This window comes from Atractosteus spatula, chromosome 13, assembly GCF_055471065.1.
Source record: "Atractosteus spatula isolate fAtrSpa1 chromosome 13, fAtrSpa1.hap1, whole genome shotgun sequence".
In the NCBI taxonomy this organism is placed as follows: Eukaryota; Metazoa; Chordata; class Actinopteri; order Semionotiformes; family Lepisosteidae; genus Atractosteus; species Atractosteus spatula.
The window spans coordinates 23,585,188-23,606,959 of record NC_142718.1 but is presented as its reverse complement, the minus strand read 5'-3'; the positions used below and the strand labels follow the sequence as shown (position 1 = coordinate 23,606,959).

Below are 21,772 nucleotides of genomic sequence, written 5' to 3'. Positions count from 1 at the left end.
TCAAAACTCATGGATGCGACAAAATGACTTCACAGTGCTGTAGAGGCACAAATGCAGCACTAACAAATGAGAGTGGTCTGGTTCTTCTGCACCATTGTAGAGGGGCTAAGTGACTGCTGACCAGTAATTCTCACAGTAGTAAAGCCAATGCTGCAACCCTATCTGTGGATGGTACTGTATTTGAACTTCAGTCTAAATTGAAAAACTTGGGGGTGATATTTTATTCAGGCTTGACATTCAACCCACATGTGCAACATATTGTCAAAACATCATTCTCGCACCTCAGAAATATCACCATACTATGTCCTATGTTATTGCTAAACTGATTAACACATTTGTGTCCTCCAAAATTGACTACTGTAATGCTCTACTCGCTGGAGTTTTTAAATCCACATTGAACAAACTCCAGTACGTCCCAAATGCAGCTGCCAGAATCCTGACCAGGTCTAATGCAAGTGATCAGAGAGTCACCCTCCCTAAACTCCTTCAAATCTAAACTCAAAACCTTCCTCTTCAGAAGGGCCTAACTAGTTCTGTTATTTACCCTCTGCTCCTACTGTATTTAGTCCCCCCCCCCTCAGATCTACTATCTCCTCTCCTTGTTTAATTTCAGTGTTCATAACTTGTGTATTTTTTTTTGTTCTTGTCGTTCTGTAAAGCGCTTTGAAAAGTCATGTTTTTATTATAATAAATTTACTTACAAATCTCTTCAGTTCTCAGGAATGCCCATTATGTTTCAGCCCTCAAAATAAGCCAGATTTAAGACAATGTAGCTATAGTTTGGTGGAACCCACTCACAGGGTCTTGCTTCTTTGAGTCTTGAGCATGAAAAGGCCAGAGTAGTGTTTAACTCTAATCTGCTCTAAAGAATAAACTGGTCTTTCTGGTACCTTATTTGTGCATCTTCTACAGAAATATCCATCTAATTCTACCTCCCCCTCCAAAGGAAGGGGTTTAGCTTACAGTATATGACCAATACCAATTTTCCATAATTTTCCCAAAGACAGTTTGGCCATCCCATTGTCTAGGTCAACCTTACTGACAGACTTCCTACTGGCAGACCACTGCATAGGATATTCTGACTTTATTAACCTGATCTAGGGCTCTGCAACAAGCAAAACTCTTGAGATATATTGGAGGCACTAAGCAGGTGGGCTAAGCATATCATTTAGGTGCCTTCATTGCTTCCTGGACTGAATGCTAAAATACAGTATTTTATAGTCACACTCTTCATCAAATTTTAAGAGATTGTATATTTATCAGTTATTTTATCTGGAGAAATAAATACCCAGGGATTTAGGATGTATAATATAATGTAAAGGTTTAAATCTCTTTCTTACATACAAGGCATTTTTTCTTACATGCATCAAGGAAAACAACTTCATATTACAATAAAAAGAATACTATAAAAACCTATTAAAGTATCTTATTTTCAGAATGTATACTAATTTAATGAATGATAGTGGAAATTGATAGAGCCTCCTTCAGAAAAACTGCATTCTTTTCCTTTATTAAAACTACCAACTTTTCAGAACAAGTACTAACACACAATATCCCAATTAAATATTTAATGCTCAACTGTTCTTTTGAGTTTTATAGATTTATCATTTTCATGTAAATCACTGTAAAGACTGATTATATCCAGAAAGCAAATCTCACCAGAATCAAAGTTGTTCTAGTACATCTTCTACAGCCAGAACACACTGTCACGTAAAATACTTAGTCAATACCTTAATAAGACGGACAAATGTATGTACCAAATTGTGTGGGTTTCTTCAAGTCAATCAGATTACATATTTTTCAAAAATGACTTTTCTCCCCAAAACAATACTGTCAATCTATAGCTTTGGATCCATTTTTGAATATTTGACTCCTTGTCACACAAAACACAGTTAAACCGTGTGAATGATGTAGTTCTTGATGATGTAGTTATGATGTACAAAAATTACTGAAAGTAAAAGTATCTATTCAATCAATTAGTTTCTGATTTAGTAAGTACAAACAGTAGGAATAATGTGCTTGGTGATAAAAACAGAATATTTATTGATAGGTGTAGTTTTAATCATCTTGGTTTACAAGATGATAACCTGGCCATGTGGACAAGGAAGGGTTGCTACACTGGCAGCAGCAATGGGAATGGTATTGGAATTGTAGCTTGGAAAATGCTGAAACTGAAATGTCTAGACTGACACATACGGTATATTAATACACTAGTGAGCAAGGATTGATTGCCATCTACTGCCCAGTTGAACTGCCTTTTGCAAAGGTGCAGGGACTACATGCTGCAAAGCAAGATCAAACAACGATGATTCAACTTCCATATGGAAAATTGTAAATGCCCACAAATGATCTCCGGGACATGAAACCAAACCAGTGAATTTTCTTGTAGTGTTTTGACTGATTTTTCTTATCATAAGGCCTTAAGGAACATTCTACAACTTAGTGCATTTGGGACACTTATACTTAATGAAGCAGAAAAAAAAAGATTAATCATGCACACCACAACACGTTTTCAGGACAATGCATATTATTCCATTTTTGGACTTGGACTTAAAAAAAACTTGTAAAAGGTTTTTTAAGGTTATAGAAAGTGACATAAAAGGTTGTCAAAATAGTGGCAGAGCAACACAGCTTAATATAATAGTTATCTGATTTTTTTTTTGCTGGCAGGCATTCCTTATAAAAGCAATGCCAAATGTGTTAGATAGAAAATCAAAAGATCACTCAAGGGCACATATCTTACTCTAGCTTCTGTAATGAATGTTGTAGTAGGCGCATCATTCCACACCAAAGATTCATTACAAAGATCCACAAGCTAATAAACAGCACCTTGAGACTATCAATCACTGCTAGTTCCTATGATGAAAAAATGAATCTGAAGAGATTAGTATTTCCAGTCAGACTACAATTTGATTAAAATCGTTTATTTGTTTAACCAATAAAAATCACAAAACAAAGCTTTCCCTCCCCCCCAAATACAAGAGCCTGTTAGAAAAAGTATCTCAATGATTGCAGAATTACATAATCAAATACATATTCACAATCAATACATAATTATAGCTACATTTACATAGATGCTCAGCAGAAGTAAGAAAAAAAGCAGTTAGTTTGGTAAACAGTTTGGATTATCTTAAAGACAATTCACCACTTACAGATAAAACCCTAAGGGTTTTATTTACAGAGGTCATGCAATGCATCAACACTATCTGGCAGAACATGAAACTAAGGATAAACTAAGGACTAATACAAATACATTTCATTCACAAGAAATTTTCCATTAATTAATTCCAGAGAATCGGTTCAAGGACACAAGGTTTAAAAAGCAGGTATTACACAACTCAAGGAGACCAGAAAATTACAATTAGAAGTGTGTATCTGCTGCATCTACAATATTTCTATATAAGCCTGGTGATAATTATACTATGGATAGGGTCTTCTTTGCCTCTTCAGTGATGATAAACTTTTTGTAAAACTGAATAAAAGGTTTCTATAAATACAGTAAAATAATTGCATTTTATATAGCACTTTTCATACAGGATGGGACCCATTTCATCTACCACTGTAGTGCAGCATCCTTTCCAGATATCAAGCAATAACCATTTTGCAATAGAAGCCCCATTTTTCTACCTGATCTGCTATGTACAGTATTATGAAAAATTGCTTTACCAATTTAATAAACAAACATAACAAATGATGCTTGGAAGAAGAAGGCTGAAAGCATAAGGATGCTATTTAAATCAAATGAGAACTACTATCTTGATGCGTACTAACAAAATACAGAAGATTGTTTGGAAGGAGCTGCAGCTTCCAGGTAGCTCAAAAATATGAACGCAGTCAAATGCACTTGAATCAAAGAATGCAGAAAATGAATGTTCAGTGTATGAATACTTTTGTGTATGCAGTGATACGTTTTTGAAAGTAAATTATTAATTATGTACTACAAATTAAAATATTTCTCATTACATCACTATTCCTTGATTTGTATAGTTTATACAACACAGGTGCTCAAATCCAGTTCTCAATGGGCTACTTTCAAGGTCTCTTTAAATCTCCAGCTTCATATTAACAAAGAAAAGTTTCAATGTGCCTCATAAACAAATATTGAGTTCTATTAGATAATGAAGGATTCAGGTGAAAAACAAAAACAAAAGCCTCTTGCCCTCCAGGACTGGAGGTGTGCACCTGTTTTAGAGCGGATTTAAATAATGACAGATAACACTGTAATATATTACACTACAATAGGTTTGAGAACATCACATTAAAGTGGAAGACTTTCTCCACTGTCAGTAATTAAAAACATAAAACCAAATACTATATAATCAGATTGTAACACCAAGTACTAATGTTAATCTACACACTAAGAATAATGTTCTTATTCACCATGGACTTTAGGTTAGAGGAATTAATCATAATTGTCTGACACGGCTTTGCAAGCTAAAGAACCCTATTGATCAGTACACCATATTTCACCATTTGGTTCCTTTAGTCTTAATTGCTCCCCACACCTCCCTGATAAGTTATACATAAGTGATGAGTTGTAACCCATGAAACTGATCAATGGGTTTGACAGCAGGCAGTGATATACAGAAATGCCAGTGAGTGGTAAGAGATTCTCCAAAGGCATGACCATGAATTTGTATTAACACCTTCGCTTTTAGTGCAGTGTCTAGAATATGTAACAAACTGTTCATGGTTTGAAGGGGAGTAGTACAGATAAAAGAAATATTGCATACTCTGCTGTACATTTGTCAACTAAAATGGAGCGGCAATTTGTTGTTTACTCAGCTTTGTTTTGAAGCAAATAATAAGACAGGATCCCATCAGGAAGATGACATGAGGATAGTATTCTAAACAACCACTGAACAGTGAAGTCATTTTCAACAGATCAGCTACCTGTTTTCTGTATACTACTGGATCATAACAAGACATGGGTTATTTAATATAATAAAAAAGAACCGCCATCAATATACAGCTGCTCTGTTGTCTCTCAAGCCAGATTTCTTCCTTGAACAAATTAGTTGACCAACAAATACAAGGTGGTTGACCTTTTGAGACAATTTTCAGTTTTGGGCAGAATTTGTTTCTGATAAAAACCTAGAAATGTTTAGGATTCCCAATCCATATGCCATATGCCAATCCATGCCATTTTCTGCATGAATTCTATAAGTCTGGAGTCAATGTCTGGTGAATACAGTCAAAAGCTATACTGCTGAGATCTATTTTTGTGCAAGATTTCAGAATTTCAAATAGTGCTCGGCCTTTGGTTTTAGCATTTCAATAGTAATAGATTAACATAATGAGAATTAGTTTATCCAAAACACCATAATATTTTATAAAGTACTATACTGTATGGTTATTACTTAATCATCTGAAACCTTATTGAATCAATTACAAATTTATTTGTATTACTTTTCATTGTGAAGAAAACATCAGATAGGTTAAATTAAATTAAAATTAGATTTACTTTGTCATGGAGTATTGTGATAAATGTCACACCAACTATTTAAGCATGTGGAGAACTCAAAGCTTACTCCTAAAAAGACTTTCAGAAAACAATTTTGGTATTCATAAATATAATGATAGCACACTCTCCTTATGTGGTTTCAATAGGCCATTAAAATTGATGAAAGGAATGGCTCCGGGAACCAGATGATCTCCAGGAGTTATAAATTCACATTTACCCTAAATAATGGCTGCACCTAAAGGCCACTAATATAATGAGATTTATCTTCTACTATGAGGCATGTCTTATGTCCTTCAACTTGTGTTTAAAAGTCAGAAACCATACACTGTGCCAAAATGATTTAAGCTGTTACATCAAATTTCTTTCTGGGTGCTTTGGTAATGAACTAAAACAATGGCCAACAAGATAAATCTGCTGACAGCGACATCAGGCAAGAGGTTTTATGCTGACCACCTATCAGGTGCATGACTGTCATATTTTATTCTCCATACAGTACGTTACTTCAGTACTACCAAAAGAGATGAAAACCTTTTCCTAGCACCCAAATTAACATAAATCCTATAACTTAGATTGAGGTGATAATTGGTATGTTAGGCCTTCACATTAAAATCCTTAAAATTAGTCAATAATTTTTTACATTCTCCAATATTTTTAAATCACAAAGGATGGATCAATTATGGGAAGTAAACTGCAGAGAAAGCATGAGGTACTGTGACCCCTGAAGTCTGAGCTGAATGGAAGTACATTACAACTTCAATTTACCAACAAAATCTTGATCTACGAAAAACATCAGTACTTCAAGTCCTTCAGAGCAGTCTTATTTGAACAGAGAAGAGCAGTGTGAATTATTAGGTCTTTTTTACATGAAGTGAATCTCAAGTGTTCTTTTGAAGCATGGAGAGATTGTGCCTTTTTTGACTGAATACATGCCCTCTTCAGCATCTAATGTTAATCTTTGCTCTGATTTTTTTTAACAGTTTGGTTTTGTTGATGTTTTTCTATAATCAACAAAGAAAACAAAAATGTAAACTATGCAGTGGATATGAAGGTTTACAGATGTTGTCTAAATAAGTAAACTGCAACCATGAACAAGCTAGAATTTAACCCAAAATCTACTTATTGAGATAAGATAAGATCACTTTATTAGCCATATACAATTTCTTGCATTGGGAATTTGGCTTTTTGCATACCCCAGCTTGCTCTCCATGAGACACACAGACGGGGTTAAGGGCCTTGCTCAGGGGCCCAGCGGAGTAGGATTCCTCTGCCGGCCATGGGATTTGAACCGGCAAATTTCACACAGTGCCACCGCTCTGCCCCCTTATTAAGGATGTAGACGAATTGGGAATATCTGGTCCTTCAAGAAATGTTTTTCTTCTGTAATACTGATAGCAAAGACTAAAATTGGACAGAACACACCCAGCAGCTAAGACTGAAAAAGCATGTTTCATATGCATGCAGTAATCAGAAAAAAAATTAAACTGAATAAATCTGCGTTAATTCCTAGAATCAAAGAGAAGACATAAATTTAAGATCGGTATACCACACGAATACTATGCAGGCATGGTTACCCAGACCAAGAGCTCCTACCACCAGTCACCCTTTTTGTTCATTTATTCTCATCCCCTTAGTCCTTTTTTTACATTTGGATTGGTGAAGCATCAGAGATGGCAGAGGCATGAAAGAGGCTGATCCTTCATCAGCCTTTCACCAATCAAGAAGAAACTGAAAAAGCCCAATTGAACTAGCCAAAATGGCCAAACTCCTGAAGCAATCAATGAAACACATGAGAGCTTCCAAGATCTGATATTGCATCCATGATGAACTCATGGGTTGCTGCAACTGGTGTGAACATAAACGTTCAGTTCTCAGCTAGTCAGCAATTAGTCTAGGGTAAAAAAAGGAAACAAAAATAATAGAAATAATGTCCAGTAATAAGGAAGATGGCCAGTGCAACACTATCTGCATTGTGGGCCTGTAATGGAAACATTACACGATAACCCGCTTGGAATTTTGAAAAACAAGTGGTCCCCATGCGTCTTAAACATAGAGACCACTCTTCTGGAGGCCACAATAAGCCCAAACTATTTATTTTCAAATATCTCTAATACAGTGATAGACTATTGCTTTTAAGAAAAAAAAGCAAATAACCAAGTCCTATTCATTCATCTAAAGAAACTATACCGCATTTTAACTGGGATTATACTCACAACAACCTAACTGAGATGAGCCTTTGCGGGAACGAGGCAATCACTTAGAGAAGCTGGAGTTCAAATTGTCCTGTTTTTCCTAATACAGCTCATTACCCTTCTCGAGGATAATGTTCTTTGCAGATTTTATCTCTTGTAATTCAACAAACAGGTACTGGTACTTTATTAGGACTAGTTTCACAGGGAAATATCAATTCATTATTTTTTCTGTACTACAGATTATTCTTATTCAGAACTAAGATCTCAGTTATTAATATTTTCTGCATTGCTTCATTCAAAATGACACATAATTCACATGAAGTTATTCTAACACTGTTTTTGGTCTTTAAAAGACATTTATTGTATTTTGTGCATTCAGAATTTTTGCACTTTAGCAGCTGCTGTGTATACTTCATTTGTCGTACCTCTTTGATATCTGACTTGGTCTCTATGCACAGATACTGCGCAAATTTTTCTTGGCACATATCTGGGCTACATTCTCCAATGAACTCTGCTTCCTCTCTAGGTTTATTATGGAAAAAGTGTCATGACACATTTAATAAAAATGCGTCTTTCTCAAACATGCATATCAAAGGCATGTACTCAAAAAAGTATAAATTCAACATTTTAAAATACATTCAATGATAATCTGAAAAAAGCCTGCTGTGCTGGATATTTTTAGATCCTAATGAAGTAACATTTGATGCAGAAACATGGATTCAATAAATTGTGAATATATTGAGTAAAGAGTGTGCAATATATTCAGTTATTAAATTACTATTCATTCCATTGGTCTATACCTGACAAACGGTAGGGTTTCTGTTTATTACAGTAGTGTACTGCAATGGATGAAATCTAGTACCTTTTCGCTAATTCATATTTTCAAGTTCAAGTTCACGTTTATTTGTCATTCCAGCCATATACAAGTATACAGTGGAACGAAATATCGTTCCTCCTGGTCGACGGTGCAAATATAAACAGGACACTGACATAGATATTGTAGACAGGATACACATAGTGCAAAGTGCAGATAGTGCAAATTACAAGGCAATACATAGTACAATATACACAACACACTCAGGGATTTAAACCTTGTTTCTGGAATTGGAGTGGGTACAAGTAGATTCCAAGATGTTGAGGAGCCTGACAGCCAGCGGGAAGAAGCTGTTACAGAGTCTAGTGGAGCTAGCCCATACACTGCGATATATTTTCCCAGATGGTACTTAATTCATGGCTCAGTCATCTCCACTCACACCAGAAGTATCAAATAAACTAATAAAAACTGTCTTAATTGGTTTAAATGCAGTTTCACCATGTAAAGGACTAAAAGGTAAACTGATAGCTTAAATATTTAATGGTTGGTTGGCCAGAACATACTGCCCACCTTTGATTTTTTAAACAATCCTGTTTTGTACTACTTTAAATGAGGTCACAGTTACATAACCAGCTGCCTCATTGCCATTCAAATATAATTTCATACTCAATTTATTCAGATCGCTTTGCTGGAATGCAGCAGTGAATAACTTTTTTCCATCTCCTTTGTTTTCTACTTTGAAATATTCTCATGGCAAAACAGGATACCTTTCATAATCACAGACCTCATTTGTCAGTACATTCCAGCCTAATTAATGAGAAATTTTTCATAAAACCATAGCCTACTACGGAACTCCAGAATTCTGCATTCATTAAAAAAAGATTTACAACATCAAAATGTATAACAGAACAGTTTGGTTAGTGTACTAACAGTATCAAACAAGTGCTATATCTAAGCAGCAGCAATACTGAGCAACAATTTCCATCAGAACTCAAGATTCCTGTTTCATCTGCAGAGTTTTAGAGATGTACTGTACAGAGATCAGTTACCGTCTGCTACAATTCAGATTGCTCCAGGTTATTTGGAAGCCTGGTAAGGATAAAATGGAGAAACAAAAACTTTAGCTTATGTTCATAGTGTACTACAAAATGTACACCCAATTAGAAGGCTTAATGCAAGAGCAAGGTGAAACTGGAAATAACATGCAAAAGAATAATTCTGTTAAAGTCAGTGGTAAAAAGATACCATGCACAACAAATTAATATTTAACAATACAAATAGGCAAATCAAGCACATGAATAATTTACAACTCATACTTATGGAATTAGAAAGCAATATTTAGGTTCTTTTAACCTGCAGAGAAGATGGATTTGTATTAATGCTAGAATGCAGTCTAATCAGCACCTGACTTCCAATACTTAAACTGAGAAGTCAGAGGCATATTTCCTTGCACTGCCACCACAATTTAACAGATTTCTTAATTAAAACACATGAAAACCTATCCTCACTTGGAAATACAGAGTATGAAAAACACAAATGATTCATCTTAAGGGTTTATACAAATTATTTTCTAAAGAATTAACAGTTGTTCAGATGGATACATCTGCATCACATGCCGAGTATAACAGTTATAAAAGTATTGAAATTATACCAATTATAGTTCTTTGTTCAAAACATATGCAAGAATTTTTGCCCACTTACATTTTCAAAATTTTCACAGTATTTATTGAAATACGTAATTTGTTTCATGAACATGGAATATTGTTTAACTTCTTAAAAGTACCAGAAAATGATTCTTGTAGTATTCCCTTTTGGTCTGGATATGTATTTTTACTCTCACAACAACTGAATGCACAATGTGTATTTTCATATGCTGGACCAAGCTGTTCTAGGTGCACCTAACATGAGACCTAATCATGAAAAAGAAGAAACAGCAATGATATGAAGTGATCGTGAAACCAGTTATGAGCCACAGGCTATACACCCACAATGTTTCCACTTATAACACCGATAGACCAAGTACCATGTATGACCCAGTTTTAAAACTTCCTAAGGCCAAACTAAATTTTCAGGAACACTGGTACTTCAAAAACTTATGTTTTTACTATAGCTTATAGACATATGACTGTTCAGTCATTCAAGATCCCATGGCACCATTTGTTAAGAGAAGGTGTATTAGGCCCAGTGTCCTGGCTAAATTCAATAGGAACTTATAATAATATATAATAGGAAAAAGTGCTATATGAATGCAAAGCATTCTATGTGTTATCTAACAAAATGTATGGACACTAAATCCTTAGTCTTTGGGAGCTTGAGTGAAAAAAAAAGAAAAAAATTACTAAATTTGGATATGATTATGTATAGGACATTCATTCAATCATACACTGGTACAACTGTGAAATATAAATTAAAATAATCCACTACAATGCTCCACAGTGGAAAGATGCATAGTATAAACTCTAACCATTGTAAAGAAGTGCTGTCTGCTCCTAATTTCAATGGACCTGTCAGTGGTTAACATTGTCGCAGATGTACAAACCCACTACATCAACAACTGTAAGAGACCACAGAGTCCTTGGTTAACAACAATCCATGGAGCATGCATGCTCCACATATGAGAGACCGCTAATCGTGAAACACACTTGCATGGCTAGACAAGTGAAAACAACATCACAGACCACAGTCACCCTATTACGTGAAAAGTTCTCACATGAGCCAAACTGCATGAGAGTATTCTGTGATGGCCTGTAGTTATGCAGGAAAATGTTACATTATTTGCCTACTTTAATAGTTCTTCAGGATTGGGAGATACTGTACAGTACACACACACTAACTGTGAGACCTGATCTTTACATTACAATTAGTACTCATACCTTTTGTTTTCAACACCTAGAAATGTCATCACTCCATGATCAATAACAAGGATTAACAAGGATTTTTGATCATCTAAAAAAAACTAAGAGCAAAAGAATAAATTAGTGAACAACAATGTTTATGATGGATACTGCTGAATCTTAACTTGCAACTACAGTATGTTAAGTATTTTATCATAGTAGAGATGTAAAATCACAAAAAGTAGCTCAGTCTTCACTAAGTTTACTGAAGTCATATTTCTGCTATAAGCAAAACTGGAAATAATAGAAGAATAAATGGGTATGTACTTAATAGTTATGTGTCAAGTGTTACCTAATACAATATTATACTGACACAAAACAATGTGATTGATCGCTAATAAAATGCACAAGGTATAAGGAAGCACAGGGAAAGATCAAACTGTATACTGTAGTTTAAAATATAGGTCGAACAGTTTTGCCCCGCAAAGTAAATCTCATCATGAGTATAGTAGAAACCTTTAGCTAATGGAGGGTTTTCCTATTTACTGTACTGTACAGATTGCAATCCAACTTCACATTTCATGCACTGCTTGAAAGTGCGATGTGGGTTCATGAAACTGATACTGTTGAGGGAAAAAAAAGGAAATGAGACCTATCTTCCAAAAAGGATGGAAAGTTCTGCAGAGTAAGCTCATATCATGATAGGCGACAATCAACTAGAAATCGTGAGGAAAAAGCTTACTAGATGTTTAAGTTATAAGATACACCACAACACAAAATGGTCTCAGTAGGTACAATATGTATCTGATTGGAAACCTTTGCTGTGGAGAAAAAAGAAGAAGGATCAGCAAAGGTTTTTTAAACAGCTCCATGCCCACTGAGACAACTGTGTGTTGGTCAGACATTTTTTTCCATTTTCAAGTTTGCGAAGGATGATCAACACCTGAGTTTCCCCATACTGGTTCTAGTACTGCTTCCCCATATTCTTTTTTGCCTTATGGTTTTCAATTCAGCAGATTCAATTTAAATCATTCAATCCTTAAGTGAGCTATTTTTACAATAGTTTCAGTTCCTAAATACAAGGGCAAGGTTAGAAATTAGCATGAAGCTTGTGCCAGATTGTAAAAGATGATGAGCAAAAGCAGAGTTTCCCTTCACTTGTTCTGGAATACTTTTTATCTTATGGTTTTCATTCCAACACAGTTCTTTCTTAATTTGACATATTCAATACTAAGTCAAGCTATTTTTCCCCCAATAAGTTTGGTTCTGAAATAGAAGGGTAAGGTTGGAAATTAGCATGAACCATATGCCACATGCTGAGTTTCAGAATATATCTCACTTAGGAGAGTTTAAAATACCAGTCGGAATTTAACCAATAAATCGCAACATGAGTTATGAAGTGTCATTTTATGAAGTGTCATTCCCTCCCTTTTCTGTACATCATTATTTGATAACCAATTAGAAGTTGTTTAGAATAAAATAGAAGAGCACCAAACTTTAAACCAAACCGAAAGAGGCCAGTTTCCTCTACCTGTCATTTTCTTACTGTTTTATCCAATACATGGTCGCAAGGGAGCCAAAGCATAATCCAACAAGCAGTGGGCACAAGGCAGGATATACCCAGGACAAGACACCAGTCCATTGCTGAGCAAGCACAGATACAAACACATACACACTTATACCAGGGCTAATTTTCTCAATTAACCTTTGAGTATGTCTTTGGACTGTGGGAGGAAACAGGAAGACCTGGAGGACAGTGGTTATTAATGATTGACAATATACATAGGCTCCAATGTAATTATGTAAGTCTTCATAAACAGTAGATTCCATATGCCCTAACTGCTGATGAACTGAACTAAACATTAAAAAATCAAATGTATTTTAACTCATCATATTAACCTATATATAAAGATGAATACTTTAAGCTTTTTGCAATTTCATGATTTATTTGTAACTCATGTATGCATCACATATGGAGCCATAAGTGCAGCCTCCACAGCAGCAAATTAGTGTTCAACGCAGACCATAAAAACATGCTTATCTGCATTTTTGTGTTAGCAAAAATATATAGAAGTGACACTCCAATGATGTTAAACAGTATTTTTCAAATAAAATGTTTAGCAAGATTTGCCAGGTAATAAAACCGATCTAATTACTTCAGCTAATATTTAAAAAGGTGATCACTGTTCTATGCAGTATTTTGGGAAAATCCACACATTCCTTGTAATGAAATCAGATTAAACTACAAAACATATTTTACATCCCAATCAATGTTTCTTCAGTAAGACTGCACAAGCATACAGCACCTGCATAGGATTTAATAGTTATTACTCTCCCTCACCCCCATGCAACTCATTTTATTCCTTATTTTCAAAGCAAAGAAATATGTACATTCAAGTCCTTCAGAAGTAATCTGTGTATGTATTCATTGATGCAATAAACCAGCTAAAGAAAACGGCATCCAAAAAATGCTCAAACTTGCTGCATTTTAAACTGTTGTTTTAGCAAAAAGGACGTGAAAAAACAGTATTAAAAACTGTATCTGAAGCATTTTTCCTTTTAAATAAAATGGCTATAAAAGTAGAGAAAATGCGAGCTGTAAATTGCACGTTTTAATTTTACATGTATTTATTTTTCCGTGTTGTTCTTCCCTTTAAAAGTATTTCCATAACCAAAGCTCCAACCTTGAGAATCAATTAAAATGCCTATACAAACAAGAAAAGCATAAATCAATTCAATTGCCCTATAATTGCGTTACCCTTCAAAAATAAAACGTGAATGAATCCAAAACAATAGTGTTACCGTATATGAAAACGGGAAAACATGCCTGTTTTACGTTACAAAGAGCACTAGAAGCTTAACTTTGAAAAGAGTGAGAAATTACACTTAAATGCAAACACTATCATGTGGCATTCGCTCGAAAAGGTGTCAACTGTTCGTTTTAAGCAGTACTAAACATTAAAAATAATAAAAAAAACAAATATTCTTTGTTCCACATAAAATAAATTCATGGACAATTGTGTCCGCCAACGATCAAACGACAGACTGACAATAAATGATGCTAAATACATAATTAAGTCCAAATTAATGCACCTGTAAGAAAAGGTCTTCAAATGAGAACTTCCCTCTTACTTTTAGCAGCTGTTTAAATATCAGTTTAAAAGGTTAACTACGTAAAACATAATCATGTAACTCAGTGAACATTCCTTCGCTTATTTTCCAATAATGACGACATTTAGTTATTTTGTATTATCAGGGACACCTCTCGCCCAACATCTGCCTACCTGATAATTATACATATTAACAGATTAACTTAATGCATAAAAACTGCAGTACAAAATCAGTGCATGATTGCACCTCTTAATTATCCACTCATAGAAAGACATTTTACTGCACTTCGGAACCGTGCAGTAATCCGTGGGAAGTAAACCCACGAATTAGGTTAAAAAATGCATTATACTTTATATATGTTTGTAGCCAAACATCCAGTCTCTGACTGATTAAATGCTGTATCACTAAAAGTAAGCACGTTTTTAATTAACGGGAATGACCGCACGAGATGCATAACTTCACTGAACACTTGCTGGCGAGCTTGTAAATAGTGCTAATGAAACCAAAATCTCGCTTATATTTCCATTACAACAAAAAACTTTTCTCCCCTTTTTAATCATTGGTGACTTAAGTAAATATTACCGGAAGGCATCCAAACAACAGTGGAAAAAAGACTCGTTTCACATTCTCAAGTAAGCAAAATATCTGAATGGATCATAAAAGGCATGGATTTAACATCGATGTAAAACTAAGAATAAAATTACTTCCCAGTAGTTTGATTAATGATTAAAATATACTTTTATTACAGTATCCCTGCTTCTTTCATGCCAAAACGGTACAGTAGTAAGATGTTAGTTTGTAAATAGCGCTTATCTACAGACTCCTACAAGTGAAATGCCTGAGACGGACACTTCGCTATTCTTTTGTAAACAGACGACTGGAAGAAACCACGGCGTACTTACCCAGACAAAAACGCAGTTGCCTAGCTCAGTCTTGTAAACCGCTTCACTTCTGTTAGCTCTCGCTTCCCAGCACTCCAGCATTCCCCCTTATCTCTCCACAGCTGCTCGAAAAGTTTAATGACGTCAACCTACACAGTTCAGCGCAGCTATTCTGCTAGAATACTCAAGCAGATGCACTTTTAAAGGCGCAGAACACCCCCAAAACCCAGCAGTAGTGAGGGAACACATACAATTAAAAGACGGGATAGGAAAACAGGATTTCAAATGACAAAATTACCTTTAGACCCAGAACGCAATTCGTCTATTTCAAATAGACGTTCTGATCATTTCTAATGGAACTGTTACTGCTATAGCAATACAAACATAAGTGTTTAATTATTTATTATAATAAAATAAATTATTATGGTGAAAGCTGGTAACTCCGTTTGGCGATGTCTCGATAAACGTTTCTTCTATCAGTAATTTGTATTTCAAGAATGTGCATTTTATAAAATACTGTGGCTGTCAAACTGTAGTTTAGGAATATCAGAAAACTTATAAACGAGAGGAGGTCTGTCACCCCGTCTATGCTGTTAAGTACTTAGTAGGTAATTAATCTGAGTATCTCATCCTATATACTGTATCTTGATGACGGCCAGTGTATCGACTTCAACATCACGGCTGTCTAGCTTGTTGCCGACGCTTGCAATCATTTGTATAAAAAGTACCTCTTATGATCAGTTGTACTGTAAATACACTGTCATAGTTTCCACTTGTTCATTGTGACTAAATCATTCCCGGCTGACTTTAGTCAATGCCTTTGAAGATTCCGAACACTTTTATCAGGTCTCCTAATAGTATTCTCTGTTAAAGACTTAAAAGTTCATTTCCTTCAGTTTGTCAGTACATGACATTCCCTTAAACCTAGAATGTATCTGTTTGCTTTTCTATTGACTGATTCCAGACCAGCAATATCTTTTCTACAATGTACTAACCAAAATTGTAAACAATATTCTAAATGAGGCCTTACTAGTGTGTTATACAATTTTAACATAACATTCTTTGATTTAAAGTCTATGCTTTTTACTACACTATATTTTATTTGCCTTTTTAATTGCTTCCCTACATCGTTTAGAAGGTTTAATCAAAGTGTTACCATAAACACCTGTCTTTTCATACTGTAAGTAGCTTATTCTGCTGCAGCTCAGCATTTGCAATTTTGTATTTACTGTTTGCTTTTTTAATACTTGCATCCAATACCCCACTCTTGTTCACATTAAAAGTCATCTTCTAGATCTTTGACCAGTCTTGTATTTTGCTAATCCTCCTAATTTGGCCAAGAAGCTTAAGAGGGTAAATTATTTATGCAGTCCTGCTCATACACCACAACACAAGGCACATCTTACTGCTGTTGGATCCATGGTCTATAGATGATGCTGCACACTTAGAACATTCTTCTGTTTGCTGCTGGAGAAGTCTTTGATGTTACGGGTTTTAACCATGTATTCTATGGTGTGTGCATTCTTGTGTATAACCCCAATTTGCATGGTACTAAAGTTAACCTGTTTTGATGTCAAATGTCAAATAATTTTTGTGAATCATACTTTTTCACTGTTAATGTCCTTAGATCCTCTAGATATGTGGATTCCTATCCTGGTCCTTGAGGATTGTCTATAGGTATTAAGGTTTTTGTTAAGAAGATAGCAAGGGATGGACCCTACAGTATGCAGATCCAGGGAACTCAACAGTTGGAAAAACAGGGGAATCCAAATACAAGGTCCAAACAAGCAATAGGCCAAAAGCCAAAAGGTCTTAGAGCAAAAAATACCTGAGGGAGAATCCAAAAGTTGTGGTCAAAAGCAATGCTAAATTCTATAGACCAAAAGGAAAGCAAATAGCAAGGATATCTGCTCACAGATTTCTCTATAATTAAAAACTCTTTTGTTTTATCCCATTTGAAGTAACAAAATTGGAGTGCCGTGACGGGATGGAAAAAATACTTAAAATTAAACTTAATGATCCAAAATATTAATTTATAATATATAAAATATTTTTTCTGTTTCAAGATATGGAGAAAGGCTATGCTTCAAGATAAGATATAGATATGATGTGTATGATCAAAAGATAAAAGACAGGTAAACTGAAATCAAAATCAATCTCTACTAAGAAAAGGGCTTTAGTTTTCAGTCCATTATAGCCAATGCATAGCTTTTCTTGTCTTAGGACGAATGGCATGGAATGGCAAACTTTTTTATTTCTACCGTGCTTTATGATGCTCATACATACTGTACTATTTTCCCAACCTTTTCAGAATGTTTCTCATGCTGATTATGTAAAAAGATAGGAGTTTGAGATTTATGCCATAGATGTCCAACTCACCGGACATTAGCTCCATTGAACATTTGTGCAATGAGTTGGAAGGACATGCGGCATCAAGGGCCTCATTAGAGAGTGGCAGGCTTAAAGAGAGGAAAGAGATAGATTTCCATAAATCAGCATCTTGGTCCAAAGCATGAATCACAGATGTTAGCATCACACACCATTAGCCTGTAACTTTCACTGTAGACCCCCAGTTTGTCAACCCTATTGATTACAAATGTTCATCAGCATATTGAATTTATCTATTTCTATCTCTGTTCAATAAAACGTTAGTGTACAGCTACAAGAATAATTGCAAAGGAACAAGTAATAGGTTTATTCCATGCCGGAAAGAGAAGAAAGAAAACACAACCTTTCAGCCATGGAGCCTTCTTCAGGTGTGAGAAAGACAGGGCAGTAAGCAAAGGTAATGTAGCGGGAGAACAAAAGCTGGGAGAGAGGAGGAGCCAGAGGCAGGAGCAGGGGACAGACAGAGTGGCCAATCAGGAAGTGTGAAGTCAGGATAGGTGAAGAGAGGATACTTTGCTTACTGCCCTGTCTTTCTCACACCCGAAGAAGGCTCCGCGGCCGAAACATTCTTTCTTCTCTTTTCAGCATTTAATAAACCTATTACTTGTTCCTTTGCAGCCTATGCATGCTGACGAGCTACCCACCTGAACTGCTACAAGAACAGTTGATCACTTTACTGATTTATTCCAGTTCTAAGTGATACGTTTTTTTTTCTTTTAATGCATACATATTTCCATATCGTCAATCACCATAAGTGATTATCCTACTGATCGTGTAAGTTTGACAACCACAGCTGTGAGATTCTACCTTTAGAAATACTGTATTTAACCACTGCATGTACGAGCTCTCTCACCATTGAAATGGATTTCAGTCTGTTTTCTAAAAAAATACAAACAACAAAAAGTTAATTGCAGGAACAGTATATATTAATATGATGCCTAAAGAAGAAAAAAATAATTTTCTTGGAAAACAAAACAGAACTTTTGTCATCTTATTCTTTGCACACACATCTTCATCTCAGGGTCTGACACATACAGTAACTATCTAAAAATTACGTTTTCCTCTATTTTAGCAAAGCCAGCAATGCCAGCATAATTGCCACCCTGCCAGCGTGTAACTTTTGTTTCCCATTTTAAGTGGACTGTCATTGATCTTCCCTGACCCCCTCCGGAATACTAGATCCTAGATGGTCCCCTCTTGGGGAAGTGTGCATGATTGTCCCAGGTTTAGGCTGCTCTTCTGATATGTTCCACTGCACTGATCTTGCTTATTCTCATTAGTTACTAACACACAACCAGGCTGAGGAATATCCAACCAGATTCACTTCATGTCATGCAGTTGTACTTCTTACTTCACTAATCACTATTCAGTGATATAATCAGGTACTGGAGTACTCTACCCATGTCACCCAGTTATTTACTCTTGTTCTTTCTCCTTCAGCTCTTTCTCTCGTTATTCTTATAAGTTACAAGTCTTTGGAGCAGTCATATTTGCTCTGCAACACCTAACTCCTAACTCCTCATAGAAATGTTTAGTTCTAACTTTTCAAACCAAGTGTACTGTTGATCTTTTATAAATACCCTTTTCCATTCCTAACTATGCCAGCTGATCCTGTTTGGCCAGGATGCTGCACAACCAACCACATTAGCTCTCCTGACACAGCACCAGACATTATTGTTTTCTTTAAAACCGGTCCATGTCTGCTGTAGGTAACATACAGTGTACTCAGAACTCTAACTGTGCTACCCAGACTTCCTCTCTCAGCTGTGGGGAGACTACATACAGTTATGTTGCCAGGGTATGCCCTACTCTCTAGTCCTCCAGGTGCTAATGCCTCCATTCAGCCTTACTTTAGCAGGCTAACCCTTTCATCTAACCTTCTTCCACCCTTTTCCTCAGCTGCATACTTCAACCCCACTGAGCTTAGCAAATAAAATGCCTATGCAGACTGAGACATACTCTCAATCACTGCATCCCACAGACCTGTAAGTTCAACCCAGTTCAACCCATTGCTATTGCTATTGATGAAGCTCTCAGTTTCTCCCAGGCTGAAACAAAGACATAGACTGAAAGCGATTTCCTCCTGGCTATTCTTCTACACCTCTCAATTAACATAGGGGAGTGGTCAATTACACATGTAGCCTATCCTATGTGCTCCATTCCCTCATGTGTAATCTCACTTCCCCCGGATGTCAATGGTTTAATCCTCCTATGTGTGTCTCATTTTACCTTAATAGGTGGCTTTCTCAAAGCCCCATTTCACTGCCTCACAAGCATTTTGACAAGACCAGTTACCGTAGTATATAAATGTCAGTATAAAGGTGGTGTTTTTAGAAGACCTACTTTGTATATGTTGCTGGTAGATGATGTAAGGTTACTTCATAAAACAAAAGGCATTTTTAATGAATGATCACAACAGAGGTTAATTAATCTTGAACACAATACCCAAGAGCTATGCCACCATCTTGACCATAACTTACATCTGTACTGTTATATGGCTGAGTAAAAATGAGTGAAGTACTTTGTTCAATGGAATAACAGTAGTACCCCATCAAAATCTGAATTCACAAGCTGTTATGAGTTGCCTTTGAGTTGCCAGTTTTCAGTCCAAAGCTATAACCTCCACTCCACACTTCTGTTCACAGCTGACTTTCTGTACAACAGACATGAAAGGAACAGGGTATTAAGACATGACATGCATACTTCTTTAATGAATTTAGCATAAACATGAGAATTTCAGAAATAAAGTATTAAGATTGTGATGCTCTACAATAGCCATTACATACATTAAAAAAACAACAACTTTTCAATCAGTAAAAGATACACGTACTGTACAGTGTGTGTTAGTAATAGAATTAAAGATTTGATGTCTGCAGTTTTTACTTTGTATTGCTATAGCAGTATTTTCTCAAAATTTAATTAAATCATTGCTTACATAACTTGAGGCTAAGGGTGGTTTACATTATTTCTGTGTGAAAGACAATACCAGTTACAGTTTTTCTGTTACACTGAAAAATACATTTGAATTAGTATCTTATTTTCACATTTATTCTGTGCTGTACACAACACAGGTGGTAGGGATAGAAAAAGGATTATAACACCCTGGTAAAAGTCTTCTGGCCTGACTGCACTGGGACAGGGAAGTTATGTCTTCATGGTGTTCCTATTCTTGCCATGCTGCAGTCTAGTGTAGTAAAGCATTGTGAAGGAATGATTATAATGTCCACAGAAGCTCCATGGTCAAATCTCAATTAAACAAAAATGGCATTAATGCCAAGTAAACTCTCCAAGGTAAAATTTCATAATGGAGACATTGGCTATCCGACACGACAATGAATGTTTAAAAGCATGCAGTATATACAACATACAGTACATATTCAGATTTTCTTGAAGACATCAGAATGTCAGTGTACTGAGATAAAACATTGCCTAAAGGTTTTGAAAAGTCAGCACATTACACCTAATAATAGTTTTTGTCAATGAAAGTGAAGAAGTAAACTGTTGATAAGTCGAGTCATGATGAGTTTAATAGAGGCTGTAATTCTTTCATGTTATAAAACTGATAAACGAGCTCTCTTGGGGCCAGTGTTTGCTTATCTATAGTCACAAAATGAAATCTGTCTGGGACTAGATGTTGAATGTTTGTATCTTCCCTCTTTGAATTACAAAGAAAGCCTAATGCAAAATGTATTTCTTTGATTGCAAACTTCTAACATGGGTTTTCACAATCATTTAGCCATCATATCAATAACTGAGACTGTTTTATGTTACAATTATGATCATGGAGTCATACACAGCACTGGAAAAATATAACATATCCCATTACTTTGAGGTTTCATCTTTGTTCTTTTTTTCCACAGCATGCGTGCGGTGTGGATGAAATCAACATATTTATTTTGCAGGACTGCAGCCCATGGCCTGTAAGCTGGGAAAAGGAATTGATGTTACAGTAGGCCCTAGGATCCCTTCATAGGGAATTATTAAAGATACCCCACATGATCAACTAGATGCATTTTCTGTGAATGGCAAATCAAATGAAAGAGTTTTAATTCAGAATCATATTACTCTTGTGTGATATGTAATCTAGGTCG

General features: G+C 35.6%; 1 protein-coding gene across 1 annotated transcript in view; it reads right to left on the bottom strand.

The window, feature by feature from the left end:
- The window catches only part of gulp1a (GULP PTB domain containing engulfment adaptor 1a), a 217,136-nt gene extending 201,727 nt beyond the window's left edge, over nt 1–15,409 (bottom strand). Inside the window, exon 1 of the mRNA XM_088930998.1 lies at nt 15,315–15,409. The gene's annotated coding sequence lies outside the window, so the exon portion shown is untranslated. The remainder of the gene's footprint in view (nt 1–15,314) is intronic.
- Nucleotides 15,410–21,772: the final 6,363 nt, after the last annotated feature.